Consider the following 12,579-nt stretch of genomic DNA (forward strand, 5'->3'; position numbering starts at 1 on the left):
GTGTTTGGCTGTGGAGTTTTGAGCGCCTTGAGGGAGGAGCTCCATGTTAGTTTTGTGTGGGTGCTCAAGCTGCTTGATTCCATCCCACTGTGCTCAATGGGCATTGGTCTTGAAGTGAGGGTTTCCTCGATAGCTGCCAGGACAGCTGATGGTATGTGAAGTGCATGAGGCAGGTGGAGTTGTTTTGGCACTGGAAGAGCTGTGCTGCTGCTTCCGGCAGTTGCCATTCACCACCACACTACCTTCCCTAGGTGTCATAGCCACTTTCAGACATATGTGCTGCCAGAGCACTTGGTTTCCATGGCAGCGGGAAATGGCTTTGGCCCTGAACTTGTGATTGGCTGTGGAGTTTTGAGCGCCTTGAGGGAGGAGCTGCATGTTAGTTTTGTGTGGGTGCTCAAGCTGCTTGATTCCATCCCCCTGAGCTCAAAGAGCATGGGACCGGAAGTGAGCAAACAGGGTTTCCTAGATATCTGCCAGGACAGCTGATGGTATGTGAAGTGCATGAGGCAGGTGGAGTTGTTTTGGCACTGGAAGAGCTGTGCTGCTGCTTCCGGAATTTGCCATTCACCACCACACTACCTTCCCTAGATGTCATACCTACTTTCAGACATATGTGCTGCCAGAGCCCTTGGTTTCCATGGCAGCAGGAAATGGCTTGGGCTCTGAACTTGTCGTTGTTGTGGAGCTTTGAGCGCCTTGAGTGAGGAGCTCCATGTTAGTTTTCCTTGTTGGTGCTTAAGCTGCTTGATTCCATCCCGCTGGGCTCAATGGGCATTGGACCGGAAGTGAGCAAACAGTGTTTCCTAGAGAGCTGGCAGGAAAGCTGATGGTATGTGAAGTGCATGAGGCAGGTGGAGTTGTTTTGGCACTGGAAGAGCTGTGCTGCTGCTTCCGGCAGTTGCCATTCACCACCACACTACCATGCCTAGGTGTCATAGCCACTTTCAGACATATGTGCTGCCGAGCGCTTGGTTTCCATGCCAGAAGGAAATGGCTTCGGCTCTGAACTTGTCGTTGTTGTGGAGCTTTGAGCGCCTTGAGTGAGGAGCTGCATGTTAGTTTTGTGTGGGTGCTCAAGCTGCTTGATTCCATCCCACTGGGCTCAATGGGCATGGGAATGGAAGTGAGCAAACAGGGTTTCCTAGATAGCTGCCAGGACAGCTGATGGTATGTGAAGTTTGTGATTTGTGTGGAGTTTTTTTGGCACAGGAAGAGCTGTGCTGCTGCTTCGGGCAGTTGCCATTCACCACCACACTACCTTCCCTAGGTGTCATAGCCACTTTCAGACATATGTGCTGCCAGAGCACTTGGTTTCCATGGCAGCGGGAAATGGCTTTGGCCCTGAACTTGTGATTGGCTGTGGAGTTTTGAGCGCCTTGAGTGAGGAGCTGCATGTTAGTTTTGTGTGGGTGCTCAAGCTGCTTGATTCCATCCCACTGGGCTCAATGGGTATGGGACCGGAAGTGACCAAACACAGTTTAATGGATAGCTGCCAGGACAGGTGATGGTGTGTGAAGTGCATGAGGCAGGTGGAGTTTTTTTGGCACTGGAAGAGCTGTGCTGCTGCTTCCGGCAGTTGCCATTCACCACCACACTACCTTTCCTAGGTGTCATAGCCACTTTCAGACATATGTGCTGCCAGAGCACTTCGTTTCCATGGCAGCGGGAAATGGCTTTGGCCCTGAACTTGTCTTTGGCTGTGGAGTTTTGAGCGCCTTGAGTGAGGAGCTGCATGTTAGTTTTGTGTGGGTGCTCAAGCTGCTTGATTCCATCCCACTGGGCTCAATGTGCATGGGACCGGATTTGAGCAAACAGGGTTTCCTAGATAGCTCCCAGGACAGCTGATGGTATGTGAAGTGCATGAGGCAGGTGGAGTTGTTTTGGCACTGGAAGAGCTGTGCTGCTGCTTCGGGCAGTTGTCATTCACCATCAAACTACCTTCCCTAGGTGTCATAGCTACTTTCAGACATATGTGCTGCCAGAGCACTTGGTTTCAATGGCAGCGGGAAATGAAATGGGCTCTGAACTTGTGTTTGGCTGTGGAGTTTTGAGTGCCTTGAGTGAGGAGCTGCATGTTAGTTTTGTGTGGGTGCTCAAGCTGCTTGATTCCATCCCACTGGGCTCAATGGGAATTGAACCGGAAGTGACCAAACAGGGTTTCCTAGACAGCTGCCACGACAGCTGATGGTATGTGAAGTGCATGAGGCAGGTGGAGTTGTTTTGGAACTGGAAGAGCTGTGCTACTGCTTCGGGCAGTTGCCATTCACCACCACACTACCTTCAATAGGTGTCATAGCCACTTTCAGACATATGTGCTGCCAGAGCACTTGGTTTCCATGGCAGCGGGAAAATGGCTTGGGCTCTGAACTTGTCTTTGGCTGTGGAGTTTTGAGCGCCTTGAGTGAGGAGCTGCATGTTAGTTTTGTGTGGGTGCTCAAGCTGCTTGATTCCATCCCACTGGGCTCAATGGTCATGGGACCGGAAGTGAGCAAACAGGGTTTCCTAGATAGCTGCCAGGTCAGCTGATGGTATGTGAAGTGCATGAGGCAGGCAGAGTTGTTTTGGCACTGGAAGAGCTGTGCTGCTGCTTCGGGCAGTTGCCATTCACCACCACACTACCTTCCCTAGGTGTCATAGCCACTTTCAGACATATGTGCTGCCAGAGCACTTGGTTTCAATGGCAGCGGGAAATGGCTTTGGCTCTGAACTTTTGTTTGGCTGTGGAGTTTTGAGCGCCTTGAGTGAGGAGCTGCATGTTAGTTTTGTGTGGGTGCTCAAGCTGCTTGATTCCATCCCACTGGGCTCAATGGGCATTGGACCGGAAGTGAGCAAACAGGGTTTCCTAGATAGCTGCCAGGACAGCTGATGGTATGTGAGGTGCATGAGGCAGGTGGTGCTGTTTTGGCACTGGACGAGCTGTGCTGTTGTTTTGGGCAGTTGCCATTCACCACCACACTATCTTCCCTAGGTGTCATAGCCACTTTCAGACATATGTGCTGCCAGAGCCCTTGGTTTCCATGGCAGCGGGAAATGGCTTGGGCTCTGAACTTGTCTTTGGCTGTGGAGTTTTGAGCGCCTTGAGTGAGGAGCTGCATGTTAGTTTTGTGTGGGTGCTCAAGCTGCTTGATTCCATCCCACTGGGCTCAATGGGCATGGGACCGGAAGTGAGCAAACAGGGTTTCCTAGATAGCTGCCAGGACAGCTGATGGTATGTGAAGTTTGTGATTTATGTAGAGTTGTTTTGGCACTGGAAGAGCTGTGCTGCTGCTTCGGGCAGTTGCCATTCACCACCACACTACCTTCCCTAGGTGTCATAGCCACTTTCAGACATATGTGCTGCCAGAGCACTTGGTTTCCATGGTAGCGGGAAATGGCTTGGGCTTTGAACTTGTCTTTTGCTCTGTAATTTTGGGCGCCTTGAGTGAGGAGCTGCATGTTAGTTTTTTGTGGGTGCTCAAGCTGCTTGATTCTATCCCACTGGGCTCAGTGGGCATTGGACCGGAAGTGACCAAACAGGGTTTCCTAGATAGCTGCCTGGACAGCTGATGGTATGTGAAGTGCATGAGGCAGGTGGAGTTGTTTTGGTACAGGAAGAGCTGTGCTGCTGCTTCGGGCAGTTGCCGTTCACCACCACACTACCTTCCCTAGGTGTCATAGTCACTTTCAGACATATGTGCTGATAGAGCACTTGGTTTCCATGGCAGCAGGAAATGGCTTGAGCAATGAACTTGTGTTTGGCTGTGGAGTTTTGTGCGCCTTGAGGGAGGAGCTCCATGTTAGTTTTGTGTGGGTGCTCAAGCTGCTTGATTCCATCCCACTGTGCTCAATGGGCATTGGTCTTGAAGTGAGGGTTTCCTCGATAGCTGCCAGGACAGCTGATGGTATGTGAAGTGCATGAGGCAGGTGGAGTTGTTTTGGCACTGGAAGAGCTGTGCTGCTGCTTCCGGCAGTTGCCATTCACCACCACACTACCATGCCTAGGTGTCATAGCCACTTTCAGACATATGTGCTGCCAGAGCACTTGGTTTCCATGGTAGCGGGAAATGGCTTGGGCTTTGAACTTGTCTTTTGCTCTGTAATTTTGGGCGCCTTCAGTGAGGAGCTGCATGTTAGTTTTTTGTGGGTGCTCAAGCTGCTTGATTCTATCCCACTGGGCTCAATGGGCATTGGACCGGAAGTGACCAAACAGGGTCTCCTAGATATCTGCCAGGACAGCTGATGGTATGTGAATTGCATGAGGCAGGTGGAGTTGTTTTGGTACAGGAAGAGCTGTGCTGCTGCTTCGGGCAGTTGCCATTCACCACCACACTACCTTCCCTAGGTGTCATAGTCACTTTCAGACATATGTGCTGATAGAGCACTTGGTTTCCATGGCAGCAGGAAATGGCTTGAGCAATGAACTTGTCTTTGGCTGTGGAGTTTTGAGCGCCTTGAGGGAGGAGCTGCATGTTAGATTTGTGTGGGTACTCAAGCTGCTTGATTCCATCAAACTGTGCTCAATGGGCATTGGTCTTGAAGTGAGGGTTTCCTCGATAGCTGCCAGGACAGCTGATGGTATGTGAAGTGCATGAGGCAGTTGGAGTTGTTTTGGCACTGGAAGAGCTGTGCTGCTGCTTCGGGCAGTTGCCATTCACCACCACACTACCTTCCCTAGGTGTCATAGCCACTTTCAGACATATGTGCTGCCAGAGCACTTCGTTTCCATGGCAGCGGGAAATGGCTTTGGCGCTGAACTTGTGTTTGGCTGTGGAGTTTTGAGCGCCTTGAGTGAGGAGCTGCATGTTAGTTTTGTGTGGGTGCTCAAGCTGCTTGATTCCATCCCACTGGGCTCAATGGGCATTGGACTGGAAGTGAGCAAACAGGGTTTCCTAGATAGCTGCCAGGACAGCTGATGGTATGTGAAGTGCATGAGGCAGGTGGAGTTGTTTTGGCACTGGAAGAGCTGTGCTGCTGCTTCGGGCAGTTGCCATTCACCACCACACTACCTTCAATAGGTGTCATAGCCACTTTCAGACATATGTGCTGCCGAGCACTTGGTTTCCATGGCAGCGGGAAATGGCTTCGGCTCTGAACTTGTCGTTGTTTTGGAGCTTTGAGCGCCTTGAGTGAGGAGCTGCATGTTAGTTTTGTGTGGGTGCTCAAGCTGCTTGATTCCATCCCACTGGGCTCAATGGGCATGGGAATGGAATTGAGCAAACAGGGTTTCCTAGATAGCTGCCAGGATAGCTCATGGTATGTGAGGTGCATGAAGCAGGTGGAGTTGTTTTGGCACTGGAAGAGCTGTGCTGCTGCTTCGGGCAGTTGCCATTCACCACCACACTCCTTTCTATAGGTGTCATAGCCACTTTCAGACATATGTGCTGCCGGAACCATTGGTTTCCATGGCAGCGGGAAATGGCTTATGCACTGAACTTGTCTTTGGCTGTGGAGTTTTGAGCGCCTTGAATAAGGAGCTGCATGTTAGTTTTGTGTGGGTGCTCAAGCTGCTTGATTCCATCCCAATGGTCTCAATGGGCATTGGACCGGAAGTGAGCAAACAGGGTTTCCTAGATAGCTGCCAGGACAGCTGATGGTATGTGAAGTTTGTGATTTATGTGGAGTTGTTTTGGCACTGGAAGAGCTGTGCTGCTGCTTCGGGCAGTTGTCATTCACCATCAAACTACCTTCCCTAGGTGTCATAGCTACTTTCAGACATATGTGCTGCCAGAGCACTTGGTTTCCATGGCAGCGGGAAATGGCTTGGGCTCTGAACTTGTGTTTGGCTGTGGAGTTTTGAGCACCTTGAGTGAGGAGCTGCATGTTAGTTTTGTGTGGGTGCTCAAGCTGCTTGATTCTATCCCACTGGGCTCAATGGGCATTGAACCGGAAGTGACCAAACAGGGTTTCCTAGATAGCAGCCAGGACAGCTGATGGTATGTGAAGTGCATGAGGCAGGTGGAGTTGTTTTGGAACTGGAAGAGCTGTACTACTGCTTCGGGCAGTTGCCATTCACCACCACACTACCTTCCCTACTTGTCATAGCCACTTTCAGACATATGTGCTGCCAGAGCACTTGGTTTCCATGGCAGCGGGAAATCCCTTGGGCTCTGAACTTGTGTTTGGCTGTGGAGTTTTGAGCGCCTTGAGTGAGGAGCTGCATGTTAGTTTTGTGTGGGTGCTCAAGCTGCTTGATTCCATCCCACTGGTCTCAATGGGCATTGGACCGGAAGTGAGCAAACAGGGTTTCCTAGATAGCTGCCAGGACAGCTGATGGTATGTGAAGTTTGTGATTTATGTGGAGTTGTTTTGGCACTGGAAGAGCTGTGCTGCTGCTTCGGGCAGTTGTCATTCACCATCAAACTACCTTCCCTAGGTGTCATAGCTACTTTCAGACATATGTGCTGCCAGAGCACTTGGTTTCCATGGCAGCGGGAAATGGCTTGGGCTCTGAACTTGTGTTTGGCTGTGGAGTTTTGAGCACCTTGAGTGAGGAGCTGCATGTTAGTTTTGTGTGGGTGCTCAAGCTGCTTGATTCTATCCCACTGGGCTCAATGGGCATTGAACCGGAAGTGACCAAACAGGGTTTCCTAGATAGCAGCCAGGACAGCTGATGGTATGTGAAGTGCATGAGGCAGGTGGAGTTGTTTTGGAACTGGAAGAGCTGTACTACTGCTTCGGGCAGTTGCCATTCACCACCACACTACCTTCCCTACTTGTCATAGCCACTTTCAGACATATGTGCTGCCAGAGCACTTGGTTTCCATGGCAGCGGGAAATGGCTTGGGCTCTGAACTTGTGTTTGGCTGTGGAGTTTTGAGCGCCTTGAGTGAGGAGCTGCATGTTAGTTTTGTGTGGGTGCTCAAGCTGCTTGATTCCATCCCACTGGGCTCAATGGGCATTGGACCGGAAGTGAGCAAACAGGGTTTCCTAGATAGCTGCCAGGACAGCTGATGGTATGTGAAGTGCATGAGGCAGGTGGAGTTGTTTTGGCACTGGAAGAGCTGTGCTGCTGCTTCGGGCAGTTGCCATTCACCACCACACTCCCTTCCCTAGGTGTCATAGCCACTTTCAGACATATGTGCTGCCACAGCCCTTGGATTTCATGCAGCGGGAAATGGCTTTGGCCCTGAACTTGTCTTTGGCTGTGGAGTTTTGAGCGCCTTGAGTGAGGAGCTGCATGTTAGTTTTGTGTGGGTGCTCAAGCTGCTTGATTCCATCCCACTGGGCTCAATGGTCATGGGACCGGAAGTGAGCAAACAGGGTTTCCTAGATAGCTGCCAGGACAGCTGATGGTATGTGAAGTGCATGAGGCAGGTGGAGTTGTTTTGGTACAGGAAGAGCTGTGCTGCTGCTTCGGGCAGTTGCCATTCACCACCACACTACCTTCCCTAGGTGTCATAGCCACTTTCAGACATATGTGCTGCCAGAGCACTTGGTTTCAATGGCAGCGGGAAATGGCTTTGGCTCTGAACTTGTGTTTGGCTGTGGAGTTTTGAGCGCCTTGAGTGAGGAGCTGCATGTTAGTTTTGTGTGGGTGCTCAAGCTGCTTGATTCCATCCCACTGGGCTCAATGGGCATGGGACCGGAAGTGAGCAAACAGGGTTTCCTAGATAGCTGCCAGGACAGCTGATGGTACGTGAGGTGCATGAGGCAGGTGGAGTTGTTTTGGCACTGGACGAGCTGTGCTGTTGTTTTGGGCAGTTGCCATTCACCACCACAATATCTTCCCTAGGTGTCATAGCCACTTTCAGACATATGTGCTGCCAGAGCCCTTGGTTTCCATGGCAGCGGGAAATGGCTTGGGCTCTGGACTTGTCTTTGGCTGTGGAGTTTTGATCGCCTTGAGTGAGGAGCTCCATGTTAGTTTTGTGTGGGTGCTCAAGCTGCTTGATTCCATCCCACTGGGCTCAATGAGCATAGGACCGGAAGTGAGCAAACAGGGTTTCCTAGATAGCTGCCAGGACAGCTGATGGTATGTGAAGTGCATGAGGCAGGTGGAGTTGTTTTGGAACTGGAAGAGCTGTGCTGCTGCTTCAGGAAGTTGCCATTCACCACCACACTACCTTCCCTAGGTGTCATAGCCACTTTCAGACATATGTGCTGCCAGAGCACTTGGTTTCCATGGCAGTGGGAAATGGCTTGGGCGCTGAACTTGTCTTTGGCTGTGGAGTTTTGAGCGCCTTGAGTGAGGAGCTGCATGTTAGTTTTGTGTGGGTGCTCAAGCTGCTTGATTCCATCCCACTGGGCTCAATGTGCATGGGACCGGAAGTGAGCAAACAGCGCTTCCTAGATAGCTGCCAGGAGGGGTGATGGTATGTGAAGTTTGTGATTTATGTAGAGTTGTTTTGGCACTTGAAGAGCTGTGCTGCTGCTTCGGGCAGTTGCCATTCACCACCACACTACCTTCCCTAGGTGTCATAGCCACTTTCAGACATATGTGCTGCCAGAGCACTTGGTTTCCATGGTAGCGGGAAATGGCTTGGGCTTTGAACTTGTCTTTTGCTCTGTAATTTTGGGCGCCTTGAGTGAGGAGCTGCATGTTAGTTTTGTGTGGGTGCTCAAGCTGCTTGATTCTATCCCACTGGGCTCAATGGGCATTGGACCGGAAGTGACCAAACAGGGTTTCCTAGATAGCTGCCTGGACAGCTGATGGTATGTGAAGTGCATGAGGCAGGTGGAGTTGTTTTGGTACAGGAAGAGCTGTGCTGCTGCTTCGGGCAGTTGCCATTGACCACCACACTACCTTCCCTAGGTGTCATAGCCACTTTCAGACATATGTGCTGATAGAGCACTTGGTTTCCATGCCAGCAGGAAATGGCTTGAGCAATGAACTTGTGTTTGGCTGTGGAGTTTTGAGCGCCTTGAGGGAGGAGCTCCATGTTAGTTTTGTGTGGGTGCTCAAGCTGCTTGATTCCATCCCACTGGGCTCAATGGGCATTGGTCTTGAAGTGAGGGTTTCCTAGATAGCTGCCAGGACAGCTGATGGTATGTGAAGTGCATGAGGCAGGTGGAGTTGTTTTGGCACTGGAAGAGCTGTGCTGCTGCTTCGGGCAGTTGCCATTCACCACCACACTACCATGCCTAGGTGTCATAGCCACTTTCAGACATATGTGCTGCCAGAGCACTTGGTTTCCATGGCAGCGGGAAATGGCTTTGGCACTGAACTTGTGTTTGGCTGTGGAGTTTTGAGCGCCTTGAGTGAGGAGCTGCATGTTAGTTTTGTGTGGGTGCTCAAGCTGCTTGATTCCATCCCACTGGGCTCAATGGGCATGGGACCGGAAGTGAGCAAACAGGGTTTCCTAGATAGCTGCCAGGACAGCTGATGGTATGTGAGGTGCATGAGGCAGGTGGTGCTGTTTTGGCACTTTACGAGCTGTGCTGTTGTTTTGGGCAGTTGCCATTCACCACCACACTATCTTCCCTAGGTGTCATAGCCACTTTCAGACATATGTGCTGCCAGAGCCCTTGGTTTCCATGGCAGCGGGAAATGGCTTGGGCTCTGAACTTGTCTTTGGCTGTGGAGTTTTTAGCGCCTTGAGTGAGGAGCTCCATGTTAGTTTTGTGTGGGTGCTCAAGCTGCTTGATTCCATCCAACTAGGCTCAATGGGCATGGGACCGGAAGTGACCAAACAGGGTTTCCTAGATAGCTGCCAGGACAGCTGATGGTATGTGAAGTGCATGAGGCAGGTGGAGTTGTTTAGGCACTGGAAGAGCTGTGCTGCTGCTTCGGGCAGTTGCCATTCACCACCAAACTACACTCTCTAGGTGTCATAGCCACTTTCAGACATATGTGCTGCCAGAGCACTTGGTTTCCATGGCAGTGGGAAATGGCTTGGGCGCTGAACTTGTCTTTGGCTGTGGAGTTTTGAGCGCCTTGAGTGAGGAGCTGCATGTTAGTTTTGTGTGGGTGCTCAAGCTGCTTGATTCCATCCCACTGGGCTCAATGTGCATGGTACCGGATTTGAGCAAACAGGGTTTCCTAGATAGCGGCCAGGAGGGGTGATGGTATGTGAAGTTTTTGATTTATGTAGAGTTGTTTTGGCACTGGAAGAGCTGTGCTGCTGCTTCGGGCAGTTGCCATTCACCACCACACTACCTTCCCTAGGTGTCATAGCCACTTTCAGACATATGTGCTGCCAGAGCACTTGGTTTCCATGGTAGCGGGAAATGGCTTGGGCTTTGAACTTGTCTTTTGCTCTGTAATTTTGGAGCCTTAAGTGAGGAGCTGCATGTTAGTTTTTTGTGGGTGCTCAAGCTGCTTGATTCTATCCCACTGGCCTCAATGGGCATTGGACCGGAAGTGACCAAACAGGGTTTCCTAGATAGCTGCCTGGACAGCTGATGGTATGTGAAGTGCATGAGGCAGGTGGAGTTGTTTTGGTACATAAAGAGCTGTGCTGCTGCTTCGGGCAGTTGCCATTGACCACCACACTACCTTCCCTAGGTGTCATAGTCACTTTCAGACATATGTGCTGATAGAGCACTTGGTTTCCATGGCAGCAGGAAATGGCTTGAGCAATGAACTTGTGTTTGGCTGTGGAGTTTTGAGCGCCTTGAGGAAGGAGCTCCATGTTAGTTTTTTGTGGGTGCTCAAGCTGCTTGATTCCATCCCACTGTGCTCAATGGGCATTGGTCTTGGAGTGAGGGTTTCCTCGATAGCTGCCAGGACAGCTGATGGTATGTGAAGTGCATGAGGCAGGTGGAGTTGTTTTGGCACTGGAAGAGCTGTGCTGCTGCTTCGGGCAGTTGCCATTCACCACCACACTACCATGCCTAGGTGTCATAGCCACTTTCAGACATATGTGCTGCCAGAGCACTTGGTTTCCATGGCAGCAGGAAATGGCTTTGGCCCTGAACTTGTCTTTGGCTGTGGAGTTTTGAGCGCCTTGAGTGAGGAGCTGCATGTTAGTTTTGTGTGGGTGCTCAAGCTGCTTGATTCCATCCCACTGGGCTCAATGGGCTTGGGCCCGGAAGTGAGCAAACAGGGTTTCCTCGATATCTGCCAGGACAGCTGATGGTATGTGAAGTTCATGAGGCAGGTGGAGTTGTTTTGGCACTGGAAGAGCTGTGCTGCTGCTTCGGGCAGTTGCCATTCACCACCACACTACCATGCCTAGGTGTCATAGCCACTTTCAGACATATGTGCTGTCAGAGCACTTGGTTTCCATGGCAGCGGGAAATGGCTTTGGCACTGAACTTGTGTTTGGCTGTGGAGTTTTGAGCGCCTTGAGTGAGGAGCTGCATGTTAGTTTTGTGTGGGTGCTCAAGCTGCTTGATTCCATCCCACTGGGCTCAATGGGCATGGGACCGGAAGTGAGCAAACAGGGTTTCCTAGATAGCTGCCAGGACAGCTGATGGTATGTGAAGTTCAGGAAGCAGGTGGTGCTGTTTTGGCACTGGACGAGCTGTGCTGCTGCTTCGGGCAGTTGCCATTCACCACCACACTATCTTCCGTAGGTGTCATAGCCACTTTCAGACATATGTGCTGGCAGAGCACTTGGTTTCCATGGCAGCGGGAAATGGCTTTGGCACTGAACTTGTGTTTGGCTGTGGAGTTTTGAGCGCCTTGAGTGAGGAGCTGCATGTTAGTTTTGTGTGGGTGCTCAAGCTGCTTGATTCCATCCCACTGGGCTCAATGTGCATGGGACCGGATTTGAGCAAACAGGGTTTCCTAGATAGCGGCCAGGAGGGGTGATGGTATGTGAAGTTTGTGATTTATGTAGAGTTGTTTTGGCACTGGAAGAGCTGTGCTGCTGCTTCGGGCAGTTGCCATTCACCACCACACTACCTTCCCTAGGTGTCATACCTACTTTCAGACATATGTGCTGCCAGAGCACTTGGTTTCCATGGTAGCGGGAAATGGCTTGGGCTTTGAACTTGTCTTTTGCTCTGTAATTTTGGGCGCCTTAAGTGAGGAGCTGCATGTTAGTTTTTGTGGGTGCTCAAGCTGCTTGATTCTATCCCACTGGGCTCAATGGGCATTGGACCGGAAGTGACCAAACAGGTTTTCCTAGATAGCTGCCTGGACAGCTGATGGTATGTGAAGTGCATGAGGCAGGTGGAGTTGTTTTGGTACAGGAAGAGCTGTGTTGCTGCTTCGGGCAGTTGCCATTGACCACCACACTACCTTCCCTAGGTGTCATAGTCACTTTCAGACATATGTGCTGATAGAGCACTTGGTTTCCATGGCTGCAGGAAATGGCTTGAGCAATGAACTTGTGTTTTGCTGTGGAGTTTTGTGCACCTTGAGGGAGGAGCTCCGTGTTAGTTTTGTGTGGGTGCTCAAGCTGCTTGATTCCATCCCACTGTGCTCAATGGGCATTGGTCTTGAAGTGAGGGTTTCCTCGATAGCTGCCAGGACAGCTGATGGTATGTGAAGTGCATGAGGCAGGTGGAGTTGTTTTGGCACTGGAAGAGCTGTGCTGCTGCTTCGGGCAGTTGCCATTCACCACCACACTACCATGCCTAGGTGTCATAGCCACTTTCAGACATATGTGCTGCCAGAGCACTTGGTTTCCATGGCAGCAGGAAATGGCTTTGGCCCTGAACTTTTGTTTGGCTATGGAGTTTTGAGCGCCTTGAGTGAGGAGCTGCATG

Source organism: Ochotona princeps, chromosome 2 (genome assembly GCF_030435755.1).
Source record: "Ochotona princeps isolate mOchPri1 chromosome 2, mOchPri1.hap1, whole genome shotgun sequence".
NCBI classification, from domain to species: Eukaryota; Metazoa; Chordata; class Mammalia; order Lagomorpha; family Ochotonidae; genus Ochotona; species Ochotona princeps.